The following is a 13,798-nucleotide window of genomic DNA, read 5'->3' as shown; positions in this document are numbered from 1 at the left end:
GCCTACTATTTCATATAGAAATAAGAAAATAATAATAATAATAATAATAATAATAATAATAATAATAATAATAATTGTCACTTTTAAGGTTTCAATTTGACTTCAGACAATTGACTAAACAACAACAATAATGATGATGATGACAATAATAATAATAATAATAATAATAATAATAATAATAATAATAATAATAAAAGACTAATATAAGTGCTATAATTTTTCTCTGGTAGGCATATAGATAGGCTGCAGAGAAAAATTACCATAGTTACCTGAAGTGAACCATAACCATAACCATGACACGTAATTCACATTTAACAATAACTTCAGAAGCCTAATGTTCGGTGCCGATTCTCTATAGAACCGAAGCTGCCTTTCCATTTGTTCAATCTTTCACCTTCCTTACATAATAATACATATTATGTTCGATGCCTTTCTCCTAGTTCCTCCTCTCCCAGCGCCTTCATGCTTTAGCTGCGTAAGGATGTCAGGCACTTATCTTGCGAAGTTACGCACAGTAATAAATACATATGTAGGTGAAATACGTACAAATAAGTCAAGCAAAACATATATATATATATATATATATATATATATATATATATAAAACGCATATGTTCATAGTACCGACTAGTATTGTGCAATATTCAAACATGAGAGAGGAAACCAAGACATTTCAAACTTCGTCTTATTCCATATAAAAACTAATCACAAGATATGTGCTCAGATCCTTAAGCGATTTAAAATAGTGTTCTGCAATGTTCGGACATGAGAGCGGTAACCAAGACATTACAAACTTGGTCTTATTTCATATGACAAAGTAATCACAAGATCTGTGCTAAAATCCTTAAACTGTTAAAACAAGAAGGAGGGTATTGGAGAACAGCGAATATTTTTATAACAAGATGGAACAAATACGACAGGCCTCCTTCTGCAGAGCGAACATAGGAGAATATCGAACTTCGCCATACTCGACAAACTTGAACAGAACAGCGCCTGTAATGCACGACGCTCGTTTAAAGCATGAAGGGGTGGGAGAGTAGGACAGCAAATATTTTCATAAAATTGGCGAACAAACTTGACAGACCTTCTGCAAAGCGAACGTCGGCAAATATCGAACTTCGCCATACTCGACAAAATGAACCAAACATAGTGTCTGTCATGCACGACGATAATGTGTAGGCCTAGTATGAAAATGAAATAATTCATTTTATTAAACTGGTTGGATATTATGTTATAATTATGTATAATATCAAAATGAAAACATTTATTTAACAGGCTGGATATTATTTATTTGATTTATTAACAGACTGGATAGTAGGCTACAAGTTGTAATTATGTATAATATGAAAATTAAATATTTTCGTCTTCTATTTATTAACAGGTAGGCTACTTTAAGTTTATTATGTGTAATACGAAAATGAAGTAATTTTATTTATTCGCAGGTTGAATATTGCAAACTAAAATGAATTATGTGTAGTATAAAAATGAAAATCATATATTTAATTCATTAACAGGTTGGATATTATAAGTTATAATGATCTGTAGTATGAAATTGAAATCATATATTTCATTTATGAACAGGTCGGATATTATGAGTTATAATGATGTATAGTATGAAAATGAAAGCATGTATTTTTATGGACTTATGCAATTTGTTATATTATGTGTTCATGTTGTAATACTTTCATCATTCGTATAATCACACGTCTATTGTTACCATGCAACCGTAATTTATTTAAATATTGTCGAAGAATGTAATTACAGCTACTTTCTGTCGGTAATTGCTGGCCTATACTAAAAACTGTCATGTATTTTTAAAACAGAATGTGATGTTCGTATAACTACACGAGCACATGCTCATTTCGGATATCTATTCAAATGTACTATTTCAATTTTAAATTGTGAATAAATTTGAACAAAATAATTTGAAGTAGGCCTAAGTATATTTCTGTGGATATTTTATCATATTTTTGTAATAAAAATCATATGTTCTTACATCTAAATAAAACTTTACAAGATATGTTCTAAAATCCTTACTCAGCTAAAAGCATGAAGGGTTGGGAGGGGAGGGTAGCAGCACACATCCGCTTCTTCAACGCAGATTTCAATTCTTGTGACGCTCGACAAATTTGAACCGAACATAGCGCTTGAAATGAACGATACTAATGCCTATCATTAATATCCATTCTGATACGTACACTGACTACATGTTTACCAATGGCTAAGGGAAGTGATGGCTTTACGAACAGTCAGATTTCAGTAATGCGCAGGTGCAAAATATGTCTCCTTAGTTATTTTCCACCTTCTTGCCACTGTAACAGTCTTCATTGTTACAGATTTATAATAATAATATTATTAATAATACTGTAATAAAAATTATATAATATCAATAATAATAATAATAATAATAATAATAATAATAATAATATATTATTATTATTATTATTATTATTATTATTATTATTATTATTATTATTATTATATTACCAATTATGTTACGCTCGGGCGAGGATTCGAGGCCCGCTTGCAATGATTACCTGGTTGGATTATTTCTGATGTTTACCTTAACTGTAAGCCGGTGTCAGGTAATCTAATGGCGATTCCTCGATCTCATATCGCCAAAATACCATCTCATTGTTACTAATTATACCGACGCTAGAGTACCTCGCGGTTGTTAGAGTTTTAGTTAAGAAACCGATAATAATTATGTAGCGGATATTCGAAGTTAATAATAATAGGGTCTATTCAATCTCCCTCAACTTGGTGAGGTTGCCAAAGACAAAAAATGTTAAACAGTAACATTTATGATGACGTTAAAAATGTCTTACAAGAAATTTGTTTACAATAAAATAAAATTTACAGTAGATAATATTTCACATAATGGAAATTTGCAGTAAAATAAGAAATACAGATAAAAATACAATGAGAAAATTCAATTTGAATTGAAATACAAATGTCGCCGTAAAATCTGCAGAGAATCCTTCAAAACTATAATAGAAATTTCCTTAATTGTTGTTGTTGGGACTCCAAATTTATGACAGAATGACACGAATTGTTTTGTTATGATCCCTCTAACGTCCACCATTAATCCGATGACTTCCATATCCCTGAGTTTATATGATGTTTTGTAATAAGGGATACTGGGTTCATAAATTCTCCTTTTCTCTAGATTAACCTCCTCGGGTTGATTCTGATACGTCTCGAATCTGATGGTCGGATCCAGAATATAACCTTTTGTCTCTCCAGGTTTAAATGTTATAATATCAATACGCTGATGACTTCCGGTATTCGCTATTCCATGGGCTTCTTCACAGGTAGTGTAGCCATTGGACTTAAGGCATGTTGCGATTACAGACTTGATCTTGTGATGTCTGCTGTTACGAAGAGTTTCGCCAAATGGGCATGAACCCAAGACATGAGCCAAAGTTTCACCCTCACTGTGGCACCGCCTGCAGTGATTATTGTCTTGAGTTCTGCCTAGAGCAGCGCGTACAGGAGCAACATTATCGGTCATCTTTAGCGCATCTCTCCACTCGGAGCTAGAAAGGCCTGTATGATGTCTGATCCAGCTATTTTCGGGAGTGAAGTCTTGTTATAAGCTGACCCCTTTACCTTTCTGTGACAGTTGACACCATTTATTAAATTCTTCAAAGCGCAAAGTAATACAACAGATCGGATTTTATTGGAGACCATCATTTAACATTAGGCACTTAAAGATGTTGGAAGAAAAATTTCAAGTTACAGAAATAAGTACGCACTACAAAGCAATACTGTAAGCAGAGTAAGAACGAATACTACCCTGAAATTGTGAAACACCCAGCTCCACAACATGGCGTAAGTTAAAACCGTTTAAACAGCTGTAGTTTAGTCTACTGACTGTTTGTCATCTAAGGGACAGGGACTGGATTCCTTGCAGAGTCTATGAGATCTCTTATGAATAAAACGGTTAGCTAACGTATTCATGAAGACAGGTTCCCAAAATTACTTTTGAACTGTACTCCAGTTGGAAGAAGGAGTAATAGATGGGAAGATTAGTTTTTTGAGAAAGATGGCCCAAACCTTAAAGATGATTATGGTGATTGTTCAATCATCCTCATGAAGTGCTTTGTTCCCTCCTTCCAGTACCCCATTTTCTCTATTTCGTATACCATCAGATCCAAGTAGCCTGTACAGTTGAAATGAGATTTGAAATGAAAATTTAGAGCGTTCGCCAGGAAACAGGTAAATGCCATCAGCCTTTTGGTGTTACAGATCGAAACGCGACTGCCAAGGAAAGAGTGTATGTACTCCATTTCCTCTGGGTCAAGCGTGAGAAGGTTTTGTGTTGTATAGTATGAACAGATAACACAGGCTGAAGAACTTCAAGGTTAGAGCATTAGTATACAGCTGACTTCCATTCAGTGCAATCCACTTTAGTTCATGGCAATGCACTACACATTAGAAGAGCGAATCTTCATTTATGACACTATATTGTGAAGAAATCACACAAAAAGTAGGCCTATCTTGCTATATTTCCAATAGTCGACATTTTCAGCACTCTACTTAGGCCTATAGTAGAGACCGAAATCTTAGTCTATAACCTTTGAAGTTAAGTGAGTACGGGGGTTTGTGCAATGAACCAATGACTTGACGAAGAGTAGTGGCACATGATGCTGTACAATACAGTACTGCTCTTAATGATTTGTTCAGTCTATATTACTAGAATCTTAAATTTAACTTAAAATACCGGTACTACTATAACACAGGTACTGCCCTTGTGTAGAAATTTACTATCGAATAACATTTTTTAAGTGCTTGTTCTCAACTTTGTTGAATGTTGGCCATTTTTTTCATAAAGATCTCTGCAAGTTTGGTGCTGAATTATTAGTTGAAGGTAACTAACATCTTCCTACCAATAGGCTACAACATTGATTATATGTATTTTTTTACTTACAGTAGGCTACTGCTGTAAATACCGTCTTTTAGAACATATGTACAGTAAATTACACACAATTATGTCGCCACTTACACGTACATACTGTCTTCCGAATTCCTCTACTTACTTCTGTACTTTCGTACTTGTTTTAGGGATAAATTATTTCAACTAGTAGTGCATAATATCATAAACATTGCTAAACTGAAGTATACTGTACTTGTTTAGGAGTAAGGAACTTGTTGTAGGGTAACCCTGTAGTACGCGTTATCTATTGTGATTGTGAGGAGAGTTTATACTGAAAGGCACGTGCCGTATTGTGCATACTTATACTTATTCCAATGCTGTGGGATTAAGAAACGGTCTTACTTATAAGATAAGCCAATAAAGCACATCTGTAATGTAATGTATTGGGACTCGAGATTTTATTACTTAAAACGGACGCGCCGAATCACTGCTAAGAGGACTGTTACTTGCCCATGTCACTTTTCGAACGACACCGTACTAAGTGAACCTATTTCCAGGCGTACAAATATTATATGTAAATAAAGGAACTCACAGCATAGAACACAGGCTTGTATTGGCCACCTTAAACCTTTATCATTTGTAAATCTGATCCTGTGAGATCTGCAGCGTGTAAAGCAACTATGAGGCAGGTATTCTTCAAATAATTTGGTTTTTCCTCTCATTTCATCACTGTTCTACTATCGTAGATCATTATCTCTGACTAGAATCTGTAATATAAGATAGAAATTTAAAAATTACGGTTTATTTAACGACGCTCGTAACTGCTGAGGTTATATCAGCGTCGCCGGTGTGCCGGAATTTTGTCCCGCAGGAGTTCTTTTACATGCCAGTAAATCTACTAACATGAGGCTGTCGCATTTAAACACACTTAAATGCCACAGACCTGGGCCGGGATCGAAACCAAAAGATAGATGTTAAGTAAATAACTAATAATTGCTATTAAAATCTCATTGCCTAGAAAAAAATTTGAAAGAAACGTTAAACAAAGAATTTAAAATTCTATTATTTGGCTTCAGTCTAATAGGGCATAAAAAAAAGAAATGGGGAATATGTAGGGGCCTACTGATTTCTTTTCGTTTTTAAATAGATCCTATGACCCTTAATTAGATTCGAAAGGTATTTGGTTCGATCAGAATAAATCTTACTTATTTACTTATTTATTTTACTTATTTATTTATTGTTTACTTATTCCAATGGAGGAAATTGATATTTTATTATGCAGACGGCTGCTAGCACTGTCTTTCTTCAATGCAGGAGAGTATAAAATAACTTAATAATAATAATAATAATAATAATAATAATAATAATAATAATAATAATAATATACTGTAACTGTACTTTTATGAGCCAGCTGAAAACAGATGTGACGTTATAGCACATCTCTGTAGGTACAGTATACTGTGCAAGCAGTCATAGTCATATTCTAGTTGGCCATGGTTTAGAATGTTTAGATTATGCTCGTTTTCTGATTGTATTATTGTCTGCATGATTTGTCCATTTTTCTCATGACCAAATCTAAAGCGATGGTTGAGAGCTAGTTTTACAAAGAGATCATTTTATTTTTACTAACATTTCTAATATTAATCTGGCTATACCTTTGGAATAACGGTTGAGAACCGGAAACACCATTTGCTACCCCCTTCCACGACTGGAGTTCGATGATACTGGTGTAAAATACAAACAAATCACTTTACTAGGTATAGGAGGGAAGAAAAGTAGTTCATCCATTTACGTTAACTAGGAAATATCGCGATTTTGAGTTTGATAATTTTCATTAGGTTTTTCCTTAATTAAAATAGTCTACAGTACTGTATTAACAATAAGTGTTTTTATTCACGAACTGAGCTATCCATTCAGACGTATTCATTATGCAGTGTTCATTATGCTGTCTACAGCACATTAGCGTACAATATAGAGAATGAAGTTAAATTGAAATATAATCATAATATGGATAAGATTTAAACACAATTTGGAAAATGGTGGCCGTTCATTTCGATTCAGGCTTCAGTTCTTTTTTGTATATTATCTCACTATAGAATATTGTACCTAATTCCAATTACCAGTTTCGTCCTTCGTACTAGTAATTCATGTTGACATAATTCTATAAAAGACTATCTTACGTACTGTAAATTCAATCTTCATTTCTGGTCGATCCGAAAAGATAAAATTACTCAGACATGCTATCTATTGTCCGTCCAAGTGGTTTTGTCGCAAGGTCATAGAAAGGAGGGAAATTACGTGACAGTTAATTAACGAGGCCCTTTTATTTAAGTTATTTTTAACAGTTGTATAATATTAAGTAGACGTCCAATTTTTAACAGAAATTAATGTTTTCAGAAAAGAGCTAAGACAGTCCAGCCACTAGCCTTTACAGAGGGATGAGAAGAAGCTGGTGGGGGAAACCGGGATGCGACGTAGGCAAACGGACGACAGTATCTGTGCGAAAATATGATTCAATATTGAAACTGGGAAACACGAATATATTTCTGGAACGTACTATACTCACCAACTCAGTACTGTTTGTGTTTACTATGACCGTAAGGCGACTTTGACTGTATATGTTTGGTTCTGTGTGGAGGACGGTTAGAAGATTACTAGTACAGGGGGTGGGAGTGAAGTACATTAAAAAACTCAGGTACAATAAAAATTGAAGTAAAAATAAAGTGATCTCTCTGTATAATACAAATTATATATCGTCGAGTTACTTCTGAACCCCCGTAAGTTTAATTTTTCCGGAATGTCGAAATCTGTATATATTTTTAAGATGCGTCTGCTGATAGCACCTCGTAAGTATGCAAATTTTTCTATATTTAATATATAACAAATTCATAACAGTTGTTAGCTGGTGTATAAAAAGAAATAAGAAGTTATTTTACTCTTTTGTGCAAGATCCTCAAATGTAGTTATGAGGTCTTAAAAGTAAACCAACGACATAGTAACTGGTTTCATAAAAGACAATGACTGCTTCGTTCTCATTCAAATTCGAAGGGCAAATGTCACCGGAAATTTGCTCTGTCTTGTTGTTTATGCGATGTACGATTTATTTCAATGTATTTATTTCCATGTTTCGTTGCGATTACTGCGACCTATCTCAGTTTTTCCCAGCGTAATGTTGTTACAGTATAACCTATAGGGCTATAAATTGAGAAACCGACAGACGATTTGCAAAGATAGTAATCGATGGCTAAGAATGATACCTCGTATCTACAAAGATGGTCATTTAGTTCAACTACATTATTATTTAGAATAACTACGTTATTATTATGTTCACAAAATTGGACAGTTAACTAATATTTTGTCTTCGAGTAGAAGATCTTGCAAAGCAGAAACACATATAAAAAGTTTATCTATTTCGAGAGAAATTAATTTTTAATCAGTTTTCTGATTCACCTGCAAATTCACAGACACGAGGTATCACTTCTTAGCCATCGTAATGTTGGTCACCCCTGTAACAGACAGACAGACCGACGATCTTGAGATGCGGGTGCGCTGACTCGACGCGAATCAGGTCAGTAGTGTGGACGTCGATACGAGGCGACGTCGCTACGGAGCGTCCCGAAGTCGCGTTCCTATGCTATTGTGCATTGTACTCCTAACTGGCGCATCGTGCGCTCCTGTCGTCCATAATAATGATAGTAGTAGTAGATGTAGTAGTAATTCGTGATGCCACAGCCCATGAAGGGCCAAGGCCGATCAGCTGACTGCTGGTCTCACGTCCACATGCCTCAGCACAGGTGAACGATCATTTAACCAGTATGGGGATATCGTGTGGTCAACAAGATGATGGCACCAACCGTTATAACTGGGTCATTCCATACAACATTTTAAAATTCGTAACGTCAAGTTCTGGATTTTTTCAATATTCTAGTAAACGAATGTCATACTAATAAATAAATGGCCTAATATGAACTTCATACCACCAATGGTTGAAAAGTAATGAAGGGTGAAATATTCGGGGAATTTATATGTAGACTATTGTTCAAAATATTATTAAAATGATATGCTTCATTGTATCAACGTAAAAATTGTGCCAATACAATGATGACTCTATATATTTAAACTTACTTCTGAGTTATTATGGATTTTTACTTCGAGCATGTACTAAAACTTACAGTAAAATAAAGAAATGTTAATATTCTCAAATCGAATATTTTTTACCATGCTCTATTTTTTTACGGTGACATAAACAATTTCTTAATCGATTACAAAAATTTTATGATGGGATCTCTAATAGTTTAGGAAATATTAAATAAACCAGAATTGCAAATGTTGCCGTTAAGGATCAAAGTCGCATGCAGTGTATTACGTCACGCGCTCATACCAGACACCCACACGCGTGCTTAGCGATCGATATGACAAATGCCAGATTTTACGACATCCGCTCAACGGTACGCTAATAGATTTCACGTGAGAATTTGTTTTTTTTTTTTTCCTTGTTATAATCTCAGCGCAACATTTTCTCTTTAGTTTAGAGGGTGATTTTGTTCTGTTCTGTCACTGTAAATTTTCCCTTCAGTTTAGACGGCGATTTTGATCTGTTCTGTCATTGTAAGTTGCAAGTGTTCGATATGCCTAAATTAAAGACGAAAAGTTGGAGTCATCTGTGGTGTTGCAACACTTTCGAACTTTAAAAACATTCGTCATAAGTCTGTAAAAGAAAAGTGACAAGTAGCATGTGTAAAAAGATCTCGCATTTAGTGGTAGGTGATGAAATTTGCGAACGCTTTTGCCATAAGATTTCAAAAATTGAAATAATTAGTGAAGTTGCTGGGACTGAAAGTAAGGTCGACAAATCAACAAGCGAAGAAGAAGTTTACAAACAGAGGCGAGAAATTCAACAAGTGAAGAAAAATATACTTCTGAACGTAAGGAACTATAAATGTATCTATCAGAAATATTGACGTCATTGTTACAGAGAAATTTAATAGAAATTTAGTACAAGGAATGGACGACAACTGACAGGGCCAATATGATTTTAGTGAAAAGTGACTGTGTAAATTTCATTAATAACTTCATTTGTTGGCTTAAAAAAATTAAGATGCTGTACACAACTTCATTGCAAAGTCCCAAGCAAATTATTTAAAGTAGCTGAAAAATGAAATAAAGCCCGATGAGTTCATTATCATTGGTGATTTTTCAGAGAATTACAGTTTCATTATTCAGGATGCTACACAAGGTCATCACTGGAGTACTTCTCAAGCAACAATACACCCATTCACAGTATATTACAGAAATTCAGTTGGTGGTAATTTAGAGAACCTTTGTTTTTCAGTAATTTCGGAATGCTTAGTTCACGATAGTGCAACAGTTCATGTTTTTTTAAGGAAAATGATAGAGCATCTGAAACAAATACATACCGAAATATCTCAAATATATGATTTCAGTGATGGAACAGCTAGCCAATACAAGAACGAAAACAACTCCGTTAATCTACTCAATCATGAACACGATTTTCAAATACCTGCGGAGTGGCATTTTTTTTGGAACTAGTCACGGTAAAGGGCCCAGTGACAGTGTAAGGGGTACAATCAAGCGGCTCACTGCAAAAGCCAGCCTGCAAGGAACTCTAGTTTCAACTCCTAAAGAACTATATGATTGGTCAAAATGCAATATACAGGGAATTATTGTGTCATTCACATCCACTGAAAAACATGAAGAAGTAGTTACAAACTAAATCCTCAAAGATTTGCCGGCCTCAAGATTGTTTCCGGAACAAGAAGTGTTCACTGTGTGGTTACAGTTAATGGAAAGTTAGCAATAAAACCCTATTCTGCTTCATCAGACGTACCGAAACTAGTTGAAATCAGACGTGTGACGCGCACCGGCCGTCAACGCGGAAACGCTTCTCGCAGTGACCAGCAGCAGTGATGGCGCATGGCGCAGCGGCATAGATCACCCTTTACACGGCGAGTTGTTTTAATTTATAACTTCCTTATTTTTGAAGATGCCATTATGAAAATTTGACAGCCTAATGAAAATGCTCAGTAAATTGCCATTTATTTTTTTAATGTGAATTGAAGTATTCGTTTTTATGTAATGCCGTTTTTTTAATATATTTTTGAATTTCTCTAAATATAATTTTCAGAGCTGCACTGAATTATAGTACCTTAATAACCTACTCTGTAAGCTATCTAATGATATCTTTAAAAAAAAATTGTAATTATTCTTATGGTCAGAAAACAAATTGAAAATAGAGCTATGTGCTCAAATAAAAATATTTTAACTGCCCATTACATTTAAACGGTAGCTGTCGCAAACATAATTTTGTACATGATTAATATATACAACATAAAGAGTTGAATGTACAATTTTTAACAAATTTGGAGATATGAATGTTTTTCGTCATACTGTTTTGCTTGGAATTACCCAACTAGTTTTAGAAACCGAAATTCGCTACGTATCGTAGGTCCTCAAATTCATCACGATGCTGGACGAACACCGATCCTGTACGCAGGTCAAAATTCATGAGAGAATTTCTTCCTCCCATGAAGACTTCGCACAGCGCACAATCCGTAGTGCGGGTCAAGGTATGATGCTTAGACCACGATGCCACGGCGAGGGACATGGAGTAGTAGTAGTAGTAGTAGTAGTAGTAGTAGTAGTAGTAGTATCCTAGTAGTAGTTTTTAGTAGGTTATTTTACGACGCTTTATCAACATCTTAGGTTATTTAGCATCTGAATGAAATGAAGGTAATAATGCCGGTGAAATGAGTCCGGGATCCAGCACGGAAAGTTACCCAGCATTTGCTCATACTGGGTTGAGGGAAAACCCCGGAAAAAACCTCAATCAGGTAACATGCCCTGACCGGGAATTAAACCCGGGCCACCTGGTTTCGCAGCCAAACGCGCTAACAGTTACTCCACAGGTGTGGACGGCAGTAGTAGTAGTAGTAGTAGTAGTAGTAGTAGTAGTAGTAGTAGTAGTAATTAGTAGTAGTAGCAGTAGGAGTAAGAGTAGTAGTAGCAATAGTAGTAGCAGGAGTAGTACTGTAGGAGTAGTAGTAGTAACAGTAGTAGTAGGAGCAGTAGCAGTAGTAATAGTAGGAGTAGGAGTAGGAGGAGTAGTAGTATTAGTAGTAGTAGTAGTAATAATATTTTATTTATCGAGTTTTCAACTGCAGAGTTCATTGAGTGTCAACATTCAAAATGAGTGAGAAATGACCTACGTATATATTACGTCTAGAGCACTCTATCAGGGACAGGGTTCTTTTATGTGCCCTAAATCTGCGACATAGGACCCATAGTTTTACTTCCCTTCTTGAAGAAACCACGATAACGATTTCATTGCTCTTTAAGATCTATTGTCTTCGGCCGGGTTTGAATCTCCGAACTTGTGTAGGCCTATCCGTTAGACCGGTGGTCGTCAGCATTCGCTGAAATGGGTAACGGGTAAGGAGTGTAACGGAATACGCACCACGGTGCAGAAGGGTGAAGGAGAATGCTTACCCGCCAGCAGCCACGGATGCACGCTAGTGCCTTTCTTATCCGCGGGTAAGGGACGCTAGCCCGAAGGTACACTGTGCTGATGACCGCTGCGTTAGACCAACGTTCATGACTCGTCGGACGTAAAATGTGTACAAGGAATTATTTTAGAAAATACTTTTTCTGGGAACGATTTAGGCTGTATGCTGCTATCCAGATGATAAAAACAAGATCTAAAGGAGGACAGCAAACGCATGTTTTAATGAAATAGTATATGTAAACAATAACATTTTCAGATATACGCATAAACAACAGTAATGCAATTTTAGAGAAAACAACATCTTAGACTAACAATAACAAAAGACAGAATCATAGATCAAGTAATATTTTTTATATAGGCCTACAATTGATTTCGCTATAAGACAAACTAGTAGTCTACATAAAATAACATAATTTTAGTATGCCTGATATTACCGGATGTTAAAATGAAAGCAGAGTAACTGTGAGAGATTAAACTTCTACCACAATTTTTTAAATCGGTTATTTTACGACGCTTTATCAGCTGCTATGGTTATTTAATTCCATGGTCCAGCGCTGAAAATTACCCAGCATTTGCTCTTAATGGGTTGGGAGAAAACCCCGAAAAAACCCTCCAACAGGTAACTTGTCTCAACCAGGATTTAAACCCGGGCCCTCTCGTTTCACGGTCAGGCACGCTAACCGTTACTCCACAGCGATGGACTCTCTACCTTAAGTTAAAGACGTACATTGGAAGAGAGGAAATAGAGAGATGAGGGTTGTGAACAGCGAGGGACTCGTGATCCGATGTACTTCGGCGTGAAGTGGAATTCCGGTTGGGCTGATTATCTGGTCATGTTCCCCAATGTAAGGCGAATGTCAGGCAATCCCATGGCGAATCCTAGAAGTAATCTCGCCAAACAGCTACCATCTCATTAACACCAATTCCATCGAGGCTAGATAACTACACAGTTGACACAACGTCGTTAAATAACTAAAACACTTAGGACAGATACTGACAATAATAATAATAATAATAATAATAATAATAATAATAATAATAATAATAATAATCTTACGTCTGCTGGTAGCATAGCTTCCGTTTGATCGCGATGTTATCTGGGTTGCTGTGTGCTACGCCTCTATATAAGTTAATGGAAGTGTAAAACGCCATCTGAGTAGGGGAACCTGTTCAAATGGGCCGACTCGGTGCCCACATGTCCCCACGGCGATCTCTCCTTATAAGCTTTATGAATGGCGAGAACCTTATATAACACACGCGCACCCACCCAGCTAACAGCTTGATGGATAGCGTTCATCGCACTCATGGCCGCCTGCTAACAGTATACAGGGGGCTGTGGCTCATTACAGTAGCGCTTTAAAAATACTCAAACTTTATGAGGTACATATGTGACCTGA

Source organism: Periplaneta americana, chromosome 15 (genome assembly GCF_040183065.1).
Source record: "Periplaneta americana isolate PAMFEO1 chromosome 15, P.americana_PAMFEO1_priV1, whole genome shotgun sequence".
NCBI lineage: Eukaryota > Metazoa > Arthropoda > Insecta > Blattodea > Blattidae > Periplaneta > Periplaneta americana.
This window is presented reverse-complemented; position numbering follows the sequence as displayed.